This window comes from Dermacentor andersoni, chromosome 1, assembly GCF_023375885.2.
Source record: "Dermacentor andersoni chromosome 1, qqDerAnde1_hic_scaffold, whole genome shotgun sequence".
NCBI lineage: Eukaryota > Metazoa > Arthropoda > Arachnida > Ixodida > Ixodidae > Dermacentor > Dermacentor andersoni.
Genome location: NC_092814.1, coordinates 95,156,088 through 95,171,195, shown reverse-complemented (window position 1 = coordinate 95,171,195; position 15,108 = coordinate 95,156,088). Strand labels below are relative to the sequence as shown.

The 15,108-nt window shown below is 47.1% G+C and overlaps 1 long non-coding RNA gene across 1 annotated transcript; it reads left to right on the top strand.

Moving 5' to 3' along the window:
- The first annotated feature begins 5,710 nt into the window (after positions 1-5,710).
- On the top strand, positions 5,711-14,567 carry LOC126545817 (uncharacterized). Its single transcript, XR_007602445.3, has 2 exons — positions 5,711-9,378; positions 14,363-14,567. It is a non-coding gene; the product is annotated as an uncharacterized lncRNA (long non-coding RNA).
- The last annotated feature ends 541 nt before the right edge of the window (positions 14,568-15,108 follow it).

Sequence of the window (15,108 nt, the reverse complement as noted above, 5' to 3'; positions counted from 1 at the left end):
AAAACTGGCAAAGTTCAAGTGCGAAACGCTGCAACAGCCGTCAAACAGCCCAGACCTGTCGCTCTGCGACTTCCACAATATTAGGCAATCGAAAAAAAACAGCTCAAAGGAATCAGATTCGTGTCGGACGATGACGTGAAGGAGTCTGTGACATACTTTTTGAAGCAGCAACCTAAGAAGCTTTATGACACGAGAATCACGCGACTCGTCAGGCAGTGGGACAAATGTCTCAATGCTCATGGAGACTACCTTGAAATGAAGTGCCCCGTTTGTCATATTCGCATTGGCTCACGTTCATTTGACTCGCCTTCGTATATTTTGCAGAGCTCCTGCTTTTTATATGTGCTCTCTGTTGAGACTATAATTTCGGCGCAATTACTCACAATACACGTGCGGTGACAGCTCCTTTTGCGCAATACATTGGAACGAAGGACAGCGTCATTTATATTTTTTCCTGGCTGTTGCATCTGTACAAAAATGTAAACAAGGTTCTTGAATGACAAAGTTTCATTAAAATATTTGTCCTCAACTTCTTCATTTCACGACATTTTTCATATCAGCGGCATGCACTGCTTTGCTGGTTTCGAACTGATATAGTTCTAAAGTTCGTGTGATATTTTCTTTATTTATTAAATAGACAAAAAAAAACATGGAAGCATTGATATAAGTTATTTCGGGCACAATTTTTGGGACATACGAGTATATTCTTTTATGAAAAAATACATATTTTACTTGTCTTGACAGTGCGTAGCGTTCGAAAATTCGTTTGCAGCATCAATTGCAATGCAGTTATTATTTATGTATTTGATCCCTCGACAAATTCTGTAAGGAGGAGGCCGAACTGCAACGTGAGCCCCCCGAACGAAATTCCTGGCTACTCCACTGATCGGTACAAGTCGACACTCGATCCCGGACGCTTTCCGCTTACCTTTCTTTCGTATTCAAAACGCAGTTTTGGGTACGGGTTGACCTCCGTGAGTTTTCCGTTCGGAAAGTGAACCCAGCAGAGCCAAAGTAAAGTACGCCGAGAGGTCTTAATGTGGTGTCGTCCATTATGCACCGACTGGGACGCCCCAGAGCGGCACTGACCAAGAGCCGTTGGAGTCACCTGGTGTTATGCCTATTTATACATGCGTCGCCATGATTAAACCATGTGAAACCATAGATATTACGAGGGGTTCTTCGACCGTTCACTTGTTCCTTCCATGTCGTCAGTCGACGACCTGCGGCGCGATCCCCGTTGTTCTACGGCGTCTCGATCCTCCGTCGCCGCGCAGGCCGCCGTCGACGACATAACATATTAAACGGCACTTCTACGCTGTCATCGCAGGCATGCAGCGCGGGAAGGCAAGACGCATAGCATCGCGTATAGGTTAGGACAACAAAACGAGTACACCCATCCCAGCAATACAAGGATCGCAGGACACTCTCATGAGCAGCTGCCTCGTTCGCTGGTTGTTGGTGCAGTCAACAATAGACGGCACAGTGTCACTCGGATGGATAACCTTTGTGCATCCCACTCAGAAGATGCGGTAAAAACACGTCTAAGGCAACCACCTCAGCATATTCGGCAAGATTACGTATAAAAAACAATATGCGAACTCGCACCACAAATGAGTGCAGGCATTTTCTCCCATACCCTGCAGTCCTCAATAGAAGGCGGCGCCTGGCTTGAGTTCACGCTGTCAAGGACAGTACACATGGTGCGCGCACGGCAGCGCGACATGCATCGTTGCTATTGACGAGGGAGGCATACACGGCCTGAGAAGTGATCTCAACCGCCTGCGCAGCACGTATTTCAGCCGGGATCAGCGCAAAGCAGTATAGAACAATCGGGGCACCCCATGTGTAGAAAGTTCCTACCAAATTTAACAGTGCCGTTGAACTTGTGGCCACGGAGTTTGAGCAGAGTGGAGAGCGGCGTGCTGCAACGTCGTACGAGGAATATGTATCAGTGCTCAGTGGGATCATGCGGCGCCATATATGCATTGGTGTATGGTCGGAAAGCACGAAGAAACGGATGGTGGGGGAGAGAGGTTGTGGAGACGTGGCGCGCGAGACGCCAGGCAAACGAAGAGCATCGACGAACACTCAAAGCCGGGGATGCGGAGTCCTCAGGAATTACCTGGAAACACTACATCCAGCCCAAGAGAGTAATGCAGGCGATGGTGCAGGCTAAACTTGCGGAGGCGAACGTGCGCCAAATGTTCGAGCCTCCGGGCCGACGGCAAATCGACTGCGCAGAGTTTCTGGTGATATGTCCGGTTCTTGGATAGACAGAACCGGTACTCTGTGCAGACAACAGATGTAACAGGCCAGCCAGTCACGGACCTCAGTTAGGAATGCGTAACTTACCATTTTGAGAGAATGTACTGGTTAAATGCAGCGGAGTTTCCATGTACAATGATGCAGTCGGAACTGATCGACCGAGACGATGATAACGAGAGACCAAGGTGGGAGTTTACGCTTTCCAACATTGATCGTGCAATATCGTGCATCCGCACACAAACAGCGTCTGATCAGGACGGCATCTCGGCCCGCCTTGTGAAAGGGTCCCAACTCAAGAGAACAGGTGGCCGATTTATTCACGGGAATCCTAACTGGAATGACAATACCTATAGCCACTGGCGCCAGGGCAGAGTGTCCCTCATTCTGAAATGCGGAGGAGAAGCAGAGAAGCTCTGAGACTACCGACCCATAACGGTAACAAGCGTCCTCTATACAGAGTCGGGCTTTGAAGGGATGGATTGAAGGCTGGGCAGAATCTGAGTGTCGTCTCACAGAGCTACAGAACGGTTTCAGACGAGAACGACGCTTGGAAGACAGCATATTTTTCATCGTCCGGGCTGCCGAAATAGCAAGAAAGGAAGACAGGTCCTTGATACGAGGGCGCAATCGGGAATCTTTGTTCGGCACGCGCGGTGCAACCGAACGCGTGCTCCGAAGTATCGCTGCAACGATACCCGATTTCGCCCAGGGTGAACAGAGGACTGAACAGAGGCTCACCGCAAGACCGATCGAGTACGCGCGCCCGCTGCGCTAGGGCAAACCGGTAAGCAGTCCACCAAGCGCGAGAACGAGGAGTCGCGGGAGCAAAGGTCCCATGTAGCGAACTCGGTGCGGACCCCATCATAGAATAAAGAACCAACTTTGGGTCCATAAAATCGGGCCTGTGAGCATCAGCCGCGGCGATGAAGCGCTCAGCGGAAGAGAGCTCGGGTGGAGAGGTGAGATAGAGATTCTTGGTTTGGGAAGGAAAAACATGGGGTAAAGTGCAGCGCAGTAACTGTCTGTCAGATGAGGACACCTCAACCGCGCTGTACAAGAGGGAGAGGGAATTGAAAGAGGGGTGAAAGAGACGCGGCGGCGGCGGCGGCCAGAATGGCGTGCGCGGGCAAGTTGGTGACCTTCGCTTATGTGGCGCGGTGATGCGCCTAGTCATGATGAAGCAGTGCTTCCTGCGCGGCGAGAGCCGCGTCACACATTTGACGTACGTTGCCGTCGATAGCTGGGCACTGGACAAGGAGGGCACGGAGTGCAGCCGCGAGAGCGGCTATCAAAGCGTCCCTGGGGTCGCTGCTCGGAGCGGTTGAAGGGCCGAGTGATGGCTCAGCGGCGGCTGTCTGGATGTTGCGGCCGCGCAGGGCGTCACTGTAAGATCGGCCCTGCGGGGTGCGAGATGTGGACGGAGCGGCTGTATGCGGCTCGGTCGATGCGGCGCCGGCCAGCTCTAACGCTTTCTTGCGCGAAAGGGGCCGCTCGGACGATGACAGCAACATGGCCGCCTTTCTCTCGCGCTGCCACTCAGGGCAGCTCGGCTCAGTCGTCGAGTGACGGCCGCCGCAATTAATGCACCGTGGCTTCTCTGCGGGGCAGTCTCCAGTGGCATGCGACTCACCGCAGCGGGCGTCGTAGAAACAGGTGGCGCCGACATGGCCGAAAACGCCGCAGCGGTCGCATTGGAGTGGTCGGGGCAGACGAGCACGAACGGCGCGCAGCTGATTGAACAGCCGCATGCTTGTGGGTACGACGCTCCCGACGAAGGTTACGGTGACGCTCGCGCCACTCCGTGAACATGACAGCACCGCGACGGGGGCCTCAAGGTTTTCGCGAAGCGTGCGGGCGTCGAAAGAAGTGTCGACCCCATGGATGACACCCACACAGGAGTTGCTGTGTAGCGCCTTGGGGCGCACCGCCACGCCGCCGATGTCGCACACTTCGAGGAGGGGCGCCAAGTCGGCACCGCGCGTCACGTCAGCAGCCACCACATTCCGGCGGAAGTTCACGCGAACGCGTCTCACGCCTGGCACAGAGGAGAGCTGGGCAGCGATACCGTCCCTTGAGAGTGCGAGAAAAGTCGCTTTGCGCCCGATGGGACGGTAGAGGACCGTGACGGCGGTATCGCGAGCGACGCCGTCGTCAACGGGTGGGGTGTACGGCTCGAAGTCGACGAACCGTCGGTAACGGCGTCTCCTTCTTGCGGCTTGTTTTGGCTGTACCACTGCCGGCTGGCAGGCTTGGGCGTCCTCGGCGGCCGCGAGCAGCAGCGGAGAGTTTCTGGGGGTGAGCTCCCCTGTTCCCTCAGCAGCTGGGGCAGGGGTGGGCGCTCTCGGCCGGCTCTCGTTGTACGAGGGGCCGTCAGCTGGGTCGTCGTCGTCGACGGGAGCAGCCACCGCCGCCGAGCGCGAGCCCTTCTCCGCCGCAGGTGCAGTGGGCTCGGTGTTGGTGAGCGGGGGCGACGAGCAGGCCGCCGGCGACAACAGTGGTGGAGAAACCGGCCGGTCAGGACTTGCCTCGGGCGAGGTGGTCGCGTCCGTACGGGAGGACGTAGTGTCGGCACCAATCATGCTTGCGGTTGGCAAGAAGAAGGTGCCGGCACTCTCGTCGGTGTCGCCGGTCGACGGGCAGCTGGCACCGTCGTCGGTAGAGGCAGCCGAGGTGGGGGCCTCTGCGGTGGTGTCCGTTGAAGCGGACGGTGCGGCGTGTTGGCCGCTGGGAGTCGTCTTCGGCGCATCAAATGGAAACGCGCGGAAGGGAGCATCCAGGGCAATTGGGGCGCGCGCGGAAGGCGTCGCACTCACTTGCGTAGGCGGGCATGACGGCATGGAGCTCGTCGAGTCAGCCGACAGTGCACGTAGCGTACGTGCTTTCAGCCCGCGCTCCCATCCTAACGCTGGAGACGATCTGCCGGTGCGTGGTTGCTGTCCACGTGGCTGGTGCTGCCGGGCTCGTCCCCAGGTAGCACAAAAGAGATACGTAACGTTTTCGTAGCGTTTATCCAAGACGATAAAAACGGGTTAAAGAAGACACGAATGAGAGAACTTCGGCGGGAAAACGTCGTATATCTCTGCTAATGTCCGGCTTAATTACTTTCGTGAGACGATCTAGAACAGGTCTGCAAGACGTATTTGAAAAGCTGGTCTAGAAATAGGATTGGGAAAGACACAAGTAATCCCTTTGGCAAAACTATTCGTAACCAATTTCTAAACGTTTTTAGGACGTTAACAAAAAGCTGGTCTAGAAGCGGTCTTGAAAGGTTTACGATCACCTGAAGCTAATTTTCGCGGGTGACGGGCGCGATCAGACATCGTTGTTCAAAACACGCGTTTAGTTTCACCTCACGCGACTGGCCTATGCCGCGCAGACGTCGTCAGCGGCACCCGTTGACACGGCCTAGGCCAATCGCGTGAGGTGAAACTGATCGGGCGTTTCGAACAACGATCTCCAATCGCGCCCCAGATGAGTCGAAGCGTCGGTGTTGACTGTAAGAGCCACGGCGCAGTGCCAAGCACTGTTCCCCGCATGGCCGGCGCATCCTCTACCAAGTCGCACGAAAATGAGCCTGTTAGGAATAATAAATCCTTAATACCGCCTTTAGTAAGCTACGATGCTTACAACCACAATGGGAATGACATCCTGCAAAGAACAAATGGCCACGTCTTGGCAGGTGGCCAGACCAAGCCCTTCATGCCAAGAGTGCATGAAATGAGAACATTGTGACAAAGCAAAAACACTTTATTAAAATGTAATGCTTATGCAAGGTTCGAACAAACTGTGTGAGAAATGCAAATAGAAGTAAAGGTACATCAACAATGACAGAAGTCGCAGAAAGGATTCGTAATGAACTCGAAAGTGAACATTCACTAGCACATAAACAAAATTCCAAGTACACATACAAAATTGAACAGAAAAACCTGGAGTGTACTAAAGTGCCTAATTTATCATAGTAAAGTGCACGTGCTATTAGATGGACTAGAGTTATGCAGAAGTGACATCGGAGCGAATGGAAGAAGTAGACTGAAAAATGCAAGAGTATGAATCGGATGGTAACTGCCTCCAAGCAATGTTACCTATCAGCTAGAAGCTTGAAAAGAGCATAAAAAGAAGTACCACCGCATACCATTCCTGTGACAGAAATAAAAAAAATGGGAACAATGCAAAATTGGAAATATTGCCTTTAGGATATATCAAAGAAGGTAATGGCGAGAAAAAATAACCATACAACAAAAAAGCAAAAAGTGAAATTAGTACAGAATACTTAAACGGGGGATTCAGTGTAACAAGTGAACACTACTGTAGTACAGCGAACGATGAGACAGTAATGCTGCATCTTGCCACTCCAGAACGTGAGAAATGAATATGCAAGCCTCATATTAGAAACTTACATAAACATGGAAATAAACTGGAATGCACTGGAAGCTGCATTTGTGTAACAAAGGAAGCAATGGTCATAATAAATAGTATGTGTTTTATCTAAAAAGCCCTTTACAAGAGGCAAAGTTGTACCTCTCTGGCAAAAACAAAGTTGCAACGAATAATTTGCAAACCAGCAAATACATTAATTAGCACACTGACATGTCACACTTTGCGCACATCTCCAGTCTCCTAAAGTAAAAAAAAAGCACTCTGAATGAGAAAAACGTTTAACGCATGTAGCCCATGCAGAGCAAGTTCTTTGCCAGTTCACTCACACTTTCACATCCAAAAACATTTGCCACAAAGTCCAGGCACAGTTCCACTGATGTTTACCAATTCACCCCCACTTTCACGTCCAAAAATATTTGGCACACAGTCCAGGCAGAGCTTCATAGATAAACAGCTTGAGAGCACCCTACTGATTATTGTGCAGTCCCGCTGCTGGAAATAGAACTGCCGCATATGCTGGTAGTGGTTTCAATGTAGACACACTTGCTGCCCTGGACAGGTATGCTCAGATATCTGCACTGGTGCTCCGTTTTGTCGAAGTAGACACATTGATGCACTACGCTGGTAATTAAAATGTATTGAATGCACAAGTATTGGCTTCACCAGAGAGATTTGCCCACATACCACCACTGGCATATATATATGCACTTGCTCTTCACTCAGTAGCATTGAACTTAAAATGTTCCCTATGTGGGAGCCATGTGTAAAACCGGTGTCACACGACCACTCTCGATCGCGATCACGCCCGATCCGGATCGAAATTATCGATGCGACTGGCTCACTCTCGTAGCTTGCGCAGAGGAGCCAATCACGACCGAGAAATTCGATTTGTAACGGACTGGATAGCGGCTAAAAGAGCCCCGTGTGAAACCGGTATCAAATAATGCACAGACGTACGCTAGGAAAATGTGTTGCACAAGGACAAAGAACTGCGACATGCCCTGTTGTGCGAAGCGCGCGAACAGAACACATGTATATATATATAAAAAAAAACTGCGAGAGCGCTTCGCGAACTCCATGCGCACACATGGCACCCGCACGAACTCGCCAGGCCGCCGAAAGCGCGAAGGGCGCACAGCGTACATTCCGACACACGTCCCAAACTGCAAACAATCGTACTACCTAAAGCATACAAGTTATTTTATACCAAGGGCATACTCGACTCATGTATGCAGTATCCACAAGCGAGTTATGCAGCGTACATGCTGTATCCATTCGCCAAATAGTAAAATTGATAACAAGCACAAAGCTACAAGGGACTCAATACATTACTACCATTTGAGGCGTCAAATAAAATCGAATTTGGCCGTTTCATATATTGGACACAATATATGGACACATGTGGTACCCGGTAATACCATGAAATACCCATCACGTGGGTAAAGGGGGCGAAAACACAATCGAGAACCTGAAGCGCAAACGATAAAAGCACGGTATGGTGCACGCAAAATTCTGTCAGTGCGCTGTAGCGCGAGGGAAGAAAATAGGGCGAGCACTTGACCTCACCTTTTGGGATACCGCACTAGTACTGAATCATTAAAAAAAAAGCCTGTTTGAACCAGTTCCCTTGTCTGCAACAGTCTTGCTAAACGGGAGACTAAAATACCACGATGACGGCTCTATATTGCGGAGATCGGCAAGGTGCGCACAGGCAGAAATTTTGCCGCCTTTCTTCGCATTCTGCAAAATGCTTTCTTGTTAGGATCACGCATAGCGGCCGATCCCGACGCTAGGGACACACAGGCACGATTTCGTCCCTCTAACTTTCGTCCTTATACTGCCCTTAACGCCTTAATTACAGCGTCAGTGAAAAGGCACCTCACATAACATGACAATGAACTTGAAGAGCTGATTAGTGCCCTCCACTCCGCGCCCTCCAATTGAAAACACTACTGATTTCGAAATTAAACTACACAAACAGATCGCACAACCCAAACTAATCACAGAATGTCGTTTTCTTGACAGCAAAGCACTGCAACACTTACATGACAAAGGGCAGCGGCAGCACATTCAGAACAGTCGCAAACAGACCATAGTGCCATGCGAGTGCGATAACGCAACTATGCCCGGCTTCACGAATAACATGGCCGCCTTGGTCACATAACAATTGAAAACACTACTGATTTCCAAATTAAAACCACACAAACATATCGCACAACCCAAACTGATCACAGAATATCGTTTTCTTGACAGCAAAACACTGCAACACTTACATAGCAAAGGGCAGCGGCAGCACATTCAGAACAGCCGCAAACACACCACAGCGCAATACGAGTGCGGTGACGCGACGACGCCATGACGACGCGACTATGCCCGGCTCGCCACTTGAACATCGCCCCCGAGTGCTCCGTGATCGCTGCGCATGCGTGAGGTGAGAGAAGGTGAGAAAGGAGAACAACTCTTTTTCGCAGGATGTGACGTCACATTGTTGCTTGTTTTTACTTTTTTGAAAGAGCTACTCTCGAACGTAGATTAGCCATTGCCGTCGTGTCGGCTGCAAGACGTTCTGCGCGCGCTTGGCGCGCTTTTGTGCGTGTCGAAAGCGTATAACGTGCGCGATATTCGTGCGAGCGCAGTTTGACTTGAGCAATCGTGGGTTTGGACTCCGTGACATTTGCTTTCGTCATATGCGAGTTAGGGGCTTGCCGACAGGTAAACCGCCGCTGTACTTAGGTGAATACCTTGTTTTTCGTGGTACTGAAATAAATAGCGCTTCGCTGCGATGGTGACTTCAATCGAGTGCGGTAATTGCTGCGCATTACGGGCGATTTAATTGCACAGTACGTGCTGCATTATCGGTGCAGATAGAGAAAACTTATCCTGTGAGCCTTACTTCCGTCAGTCAGTCGGTTAGATGTTTCGCTCTTATCCAGTGCACATTTCTTGATATTCACTAACGATCTGCTTCAAATATCGACGAAGTGTCTATTGATCGTGCAGATGTTTTTTTTTTTATTCACACAACTGGCGATGGGCAGCAGCGTTACGGCCGTGAGTTTTCCTTTCGAGCAAACCTTTTCAAATTGAAGTTTTCGCTCATGTTCGCGAGATAGCAAATTTAAGTGTTACACCCGCTGCTGTATTTTTCGATTCCATGTGACCTAGATTTAAGCTGCCTCAGGTTGTATTAACGCGCTCAGAGGCTTTTCGAAAAATAGTTGTCACCTGAGAAATCAATGCAGTGTGCCAGTTCTTTTGGAATGGTGCTATTTGTGAAATTGATCATATTTCCCCTAGTCATGCTCAACTACTTACTGGTCAGATGCTTTTCAGTGGCACACGGATCCGTGTGCCACTGAAAAGCAAGGAACTCATTTCTCAATTGTTGCAACATTTCTTTTTCATTCCATCTTCAAGAAATTTGTTTACTTCTTTTCCTGGTCATTGTGGACTTGCACACATTGAAGTTTTGGATAGTTTGGCAAAAGCATTGCATAGTGGGCCTGTAGGGTTTTTTTTTGTATTTAGCGCATTGCCCTTCTGACTGGACAAATTAAGTAACTGCATTACAAATATTTCACTTCCTTGGAATGTCTGTTCCATGTGCCTCATAACAGTACACGGTTGAATTTGGCACATGCACCTTCATATGACCAAGTGTAGGTTTGTATTGCAATGGAAATAAGAACACGAGTGCTTCAATTGTCTTCATCACATTGCTGATGCCTTCAATGTGTGAAAATGGCTTGTAACAATATTGCTGTGTTTCATGTGAGGATATGGAATAGAATAACTTTCTTCTTTTATGCTGAAGGTATTCACCCCTTTTGCCTGTTGGGCTTCAAATCTTGTAGAAAATGGTGTGAGCAGCCTGGTGTGTGCCTGAAGAGCAATGCTAGTTTGTGCATGATCATATTGTTGCTGCTGGGAAGATGACATCTTAGGCACATTTTTTTCATACAATTAACACAAATGTTTCCATCTTTCCCCTTGTGGCTCAATCGTAGTATACCTGTTCGTTTTTCAGTTACCTTGTTGTTTATTTTTCTTACATATCAGTATTATGTACTATCAAGTTAGTGGGAATATAAAGCTATTTGATGTTGTATCCATGGGGAATCCTAGCCGATCCCTCATCATGGGTATGTGCCATATGTCACAGGCAACAGTCATCCTAGTCTCTCTTCTTGTGGTAAAAGTATCCCAAAGCCTATTTTGTATGCTTGCAGATGAGTTGAGATTTACACATCAATGCCAGCTCACAAAGCATCTAATACGGCAATCAGCCAGCCACCTCCGCAGATGGAGAATTCTGCAGTTTCCAATCATACTGTTTCTGTTGTCTTTGGCAGAGATTTTGATTGTACACGGCGGGAATAAACTGTAGGACCATAAAAAAACTTGTGATGACAAGGGCCATATATGGTGGAAATTATAGTAGATTATGACCAGCATTAGCTCAAGCCCTGCTAAAGGTCTGTGGTATCTAAAAAAATAATAAAGTGCTGGTTTTCATATCTATAGCTGCTGTGTGCATTAAGCTCAAAACTCCCTTCTTGGCAACATAACCCAGGCATGCCCACTCCAAACACACTTGCACATGCACTTTGACAGCATCTGCTTTGATCTACCTAATTGCATATCAGTAAAGATGGGTCTAGTTCACTAAAGACTGACAATGCTGCATTCGAATGGAACCAAACCGTTGTCGAAAAGTTCTTGAAACCAGTCAAGCAGGTTTTTGAGAACTTTTAATCTGGCAAAATTACAAAATGAAAGTTATTTGAAATAAGTGATGCAATGCTGATGAGGTTTGGGCATGCATTTCAAGGTGCTTGGCCTTCATTATCTCTAATCATAGTGAACCTGCCAAATTGGCAAGGATCTTGAATGAATTCTTAACTAGGCCCAACTATTTTGTTGCTGCCCTATATTGTGCACTCTTCCTATATAGGAAGAGTGCGCAACAAAAATCTTGTGGCTTCCTGTTATCACAACACCCTATAACTTCCTTAGATGTAGGGCATTTGATATTCACCAATAAATACTTCCACAGGATTTAGATGATGCCTTTAAAGATGTGTCCCTCATGCTTACATGTAAAGGAGCACTGACATTAAACTTTTGGACTGAATTTTTTTTATATTAATCTGGTTCCAAATGGCAGCTTTTATGGCCACACCATGCCACTGAAAGCTGCATGTGCTTTGAGCGATTCTTGATGTGTGCTAAGACTTGCTTCACTAAATAAATTTTCTTATGACTCTTCTCAAACATCTAAATTCAAATTAATTTACTTCTAGTGTTCTATAAGTCACAACCACGATACGATTACGAGGCATGCCATAGTTGCAGACTCCGGCTTAACTTTAATCGCCTGAGGTTTTTAACATGCACCCACTCCACAGTGTGCACCAAGACAAAGACCAATGTTGTGCTGCATAGTGGTCCTAACATGCTCAGTTTTCAATGACCTAATAATGGCATGGCTTACTCATGAACAACTGCAGCATGCATCATTTGTTTGTGACCTACCATGCAATGTTGTCACCAGATTATGGGGCCATACTGCCTTTGGCACATGTTTAAATGTTGGCATTAAGGATATATTTGTTGCGCATAGAAGGAATTTGAAGTTTTGTAGTGTAGTTAACTGAATGACAGCTACACACGCATAAGAAAAAAATTGTGCCAGGACTACTTAAACTGTGCAGTGTTTGAGTTTGACCAATTCTTGCGATTTTGCACATTTCGGATGACTGCAGGTCATTCATTACAGTTATACCAGCTTTTGTACTTTTTAGACATGCTGTTTGCCCCGGTTTTATACAGTGATCATAGATAGCCACACCACACCATGTTGGTAGAAGAATTCAGAATTTTAGTAAAATGGGGTTGCTCCATGTTGAGGTGCACCAGCATGTCATAGTAAGTGGAAGCCAGAAGCAGCAGCATTTTAAGGTATTGTGCCACACCATGTAAAGTCAAATTATTGTGCCCCCCTCCACTCTCGCTGGCAAAACCTGCTGGTGAAGCATTGTGAGCAAGCTTTCGAGGTATGCTGCGCTCTTTCCAAAACAGCATCCGAGGCAGCCATCTATTTTGCCTACAGGACGAGAAGTCCCTGGCCAGGAGTGCATCGAACATACGGAAATAGCTGTCAACTGTGCTGCTGAACATCTAGAGATTTATAGTTTTGACCTCAGGTTGCAGAACACAGCAATGCTATAGCAAACAGTGTAGTGAAAGCTGTTTCACGGCTCTACCACGGCATAGCCAGCACTGCATGCATATACTATACACAAGCATGAGGTTTTAGCAGCAATACTTAACAGTAAATTGTATTTGTACAACTTCACTCTGTCTTTAACACTGCCAGGCTTTAAAATACATGAGAAGAGGTCACTGTCTTTCATTTGATGTGTTTATACAAAAAAAGTGTGTGCATGGAAGGGGTTCATTAAGGCTCCTTTGTCAAGCCAAAATGCTTCCTGGCATGATAAAGTGAAGCCTTGTGCATTTCAGTCTGCAGTTGCTCACTGCACTTTCAAAAGCGCAATCAGCACAGAGAGCACAGGAAAACACACAAGCAATGGTTCAGCAATTTATTTGAAACATATGCAACTTTGTTTTACAGAAAGACCACATTCCAAAAAAGCAACCACATGCTATGTAGACAATACAGCCAACTTATGTTAATTGTACAGATGTTAACATGCCCTGCCTTTATATGTGGAAATGTTTCAAGTCTCAAAGTGTGCCCCTACTTTGTAGCTTAATTGTCCTTGGAACAATGGATGATTCAAACAAATGCTAAATTTAGCACCATTGCCACACTGATAGTAGAAGACTACATATTAAAATGGCAACTTCTTGGAGAACAGAAAAGGGTGTATAGTAAACTTCCAATAATCTGACTCCGGTTAATTTAATTTTTTCAGTTAATTCGAACCTGGCCGACGCCCATGCATTTCTATGGAATTAAACATTCATCATTTCGATCCTAAAACTGGCATTTGCCGGATAATGCGAACTTGACCAGACCCCAATAATGACCCCTTTTAGTGGCAGCCCATGTCTCAGTAGAGCTTAGGGGACAGTGAATGCGTTAAACAAATGCCATCTCTCTGAAATGCCTATTTTTGACCCACCCGAGAAAGATTTTCAAGCAGTAACGGTAGCTGACAATGTCCGATTGTGGTACTTATCTGATTCTAACGAACACTTTTTGTTTTCGAAGGACATTGAGACGCAAATTGCCTAGCTGTGCAATCGATTGCGAAACTAAAACCGTGGTTGCACCATTCATATGCTTTACCACATATCATGGCTGTAATACGGCGAAGCTGGCTTTGGAAAATCAGCTGGCATTCTAAAAAATGAGGTACGCGTAGGTTTCTACTTTGGTTTGGAGTTAAGTCATTTCTACTTTAGTTTTATACTGTGGACAAATAGAACAGAATAGAATAGAATAGAATAGAATTTGATGCACATTCGTTTCAGAGGCGTTTTACTCAAGCACATATTGCCAAATGAATCAACAGTGCTTCAGCAGGTTTTTGCATCTTAATTCGACCCGTCAGTCTCGTGAGGGTAGAATTAATGGAAGTTGATTGTATAAATTGCGTGATGAAGCACCAAGAAAGTTACCTTGCTCAGGTAGTGAAAAAGCATGGAGAAAGTGCTTCACACAACATCCACCAATGTTCTGTTGCAGATGCAAAAGCTGCCTCCCTTATCTGGAACAGAATAAATTCCTTTCGAAGGCAAAATAAAAAACAGAAAGAGAAGTCATCAAGGCATTCCACATCCATCTTATTCAGTCTTTACAGTGTTGCTACATCACCATTTGCTTAGCCTCCTATGCCAAAAAAAATTGTCGAAAATAAAATGACCTGATTCCCATGTTTTTCACCACCCAAGCAGTGTTTACTGTCAATTATTACTGCTTTCTGTAACCTCACCTGTAAATACTGTATGTTAACCTGTATGTTAACACTGAGCTATACGATAAGCTTAGTGAAAGTTAAAAAAGAATACTGGATGTTCATTTCTGTTTTTTTTTTTTTTTTTAGAGATAAGAAGGGGTGCTTAGAAGCAAGCCACATTTGCAAAATGCTTGAATAAACAGCAACTACCCCGGTCATGCGCTAATTGTGGCGATGCTGCCCCTGCAAACTTCTTAATCTCATCCGCCCACCTAACTTTCTGCTGCCCCTTGCTACGCTTCCCCTCTCTTGGAATCCAGTCCATAACCCTTAATGACCATCGGTTATCTTCCCTCCTCATTACATGCCCTGCCCATGCCCATTTTTCTTGATTTCAAGTAAGATATCATTAACTCGCGTTTGTTCCCTCACCCAATCTGCTCTCATCTTATCCCCTTAACGTTACACCCATCATTCTTCTTTTCATAGCTCGATGTGTCGTCCTCAGTTTAAGTAGAACCCTTTTTGTAAGCCT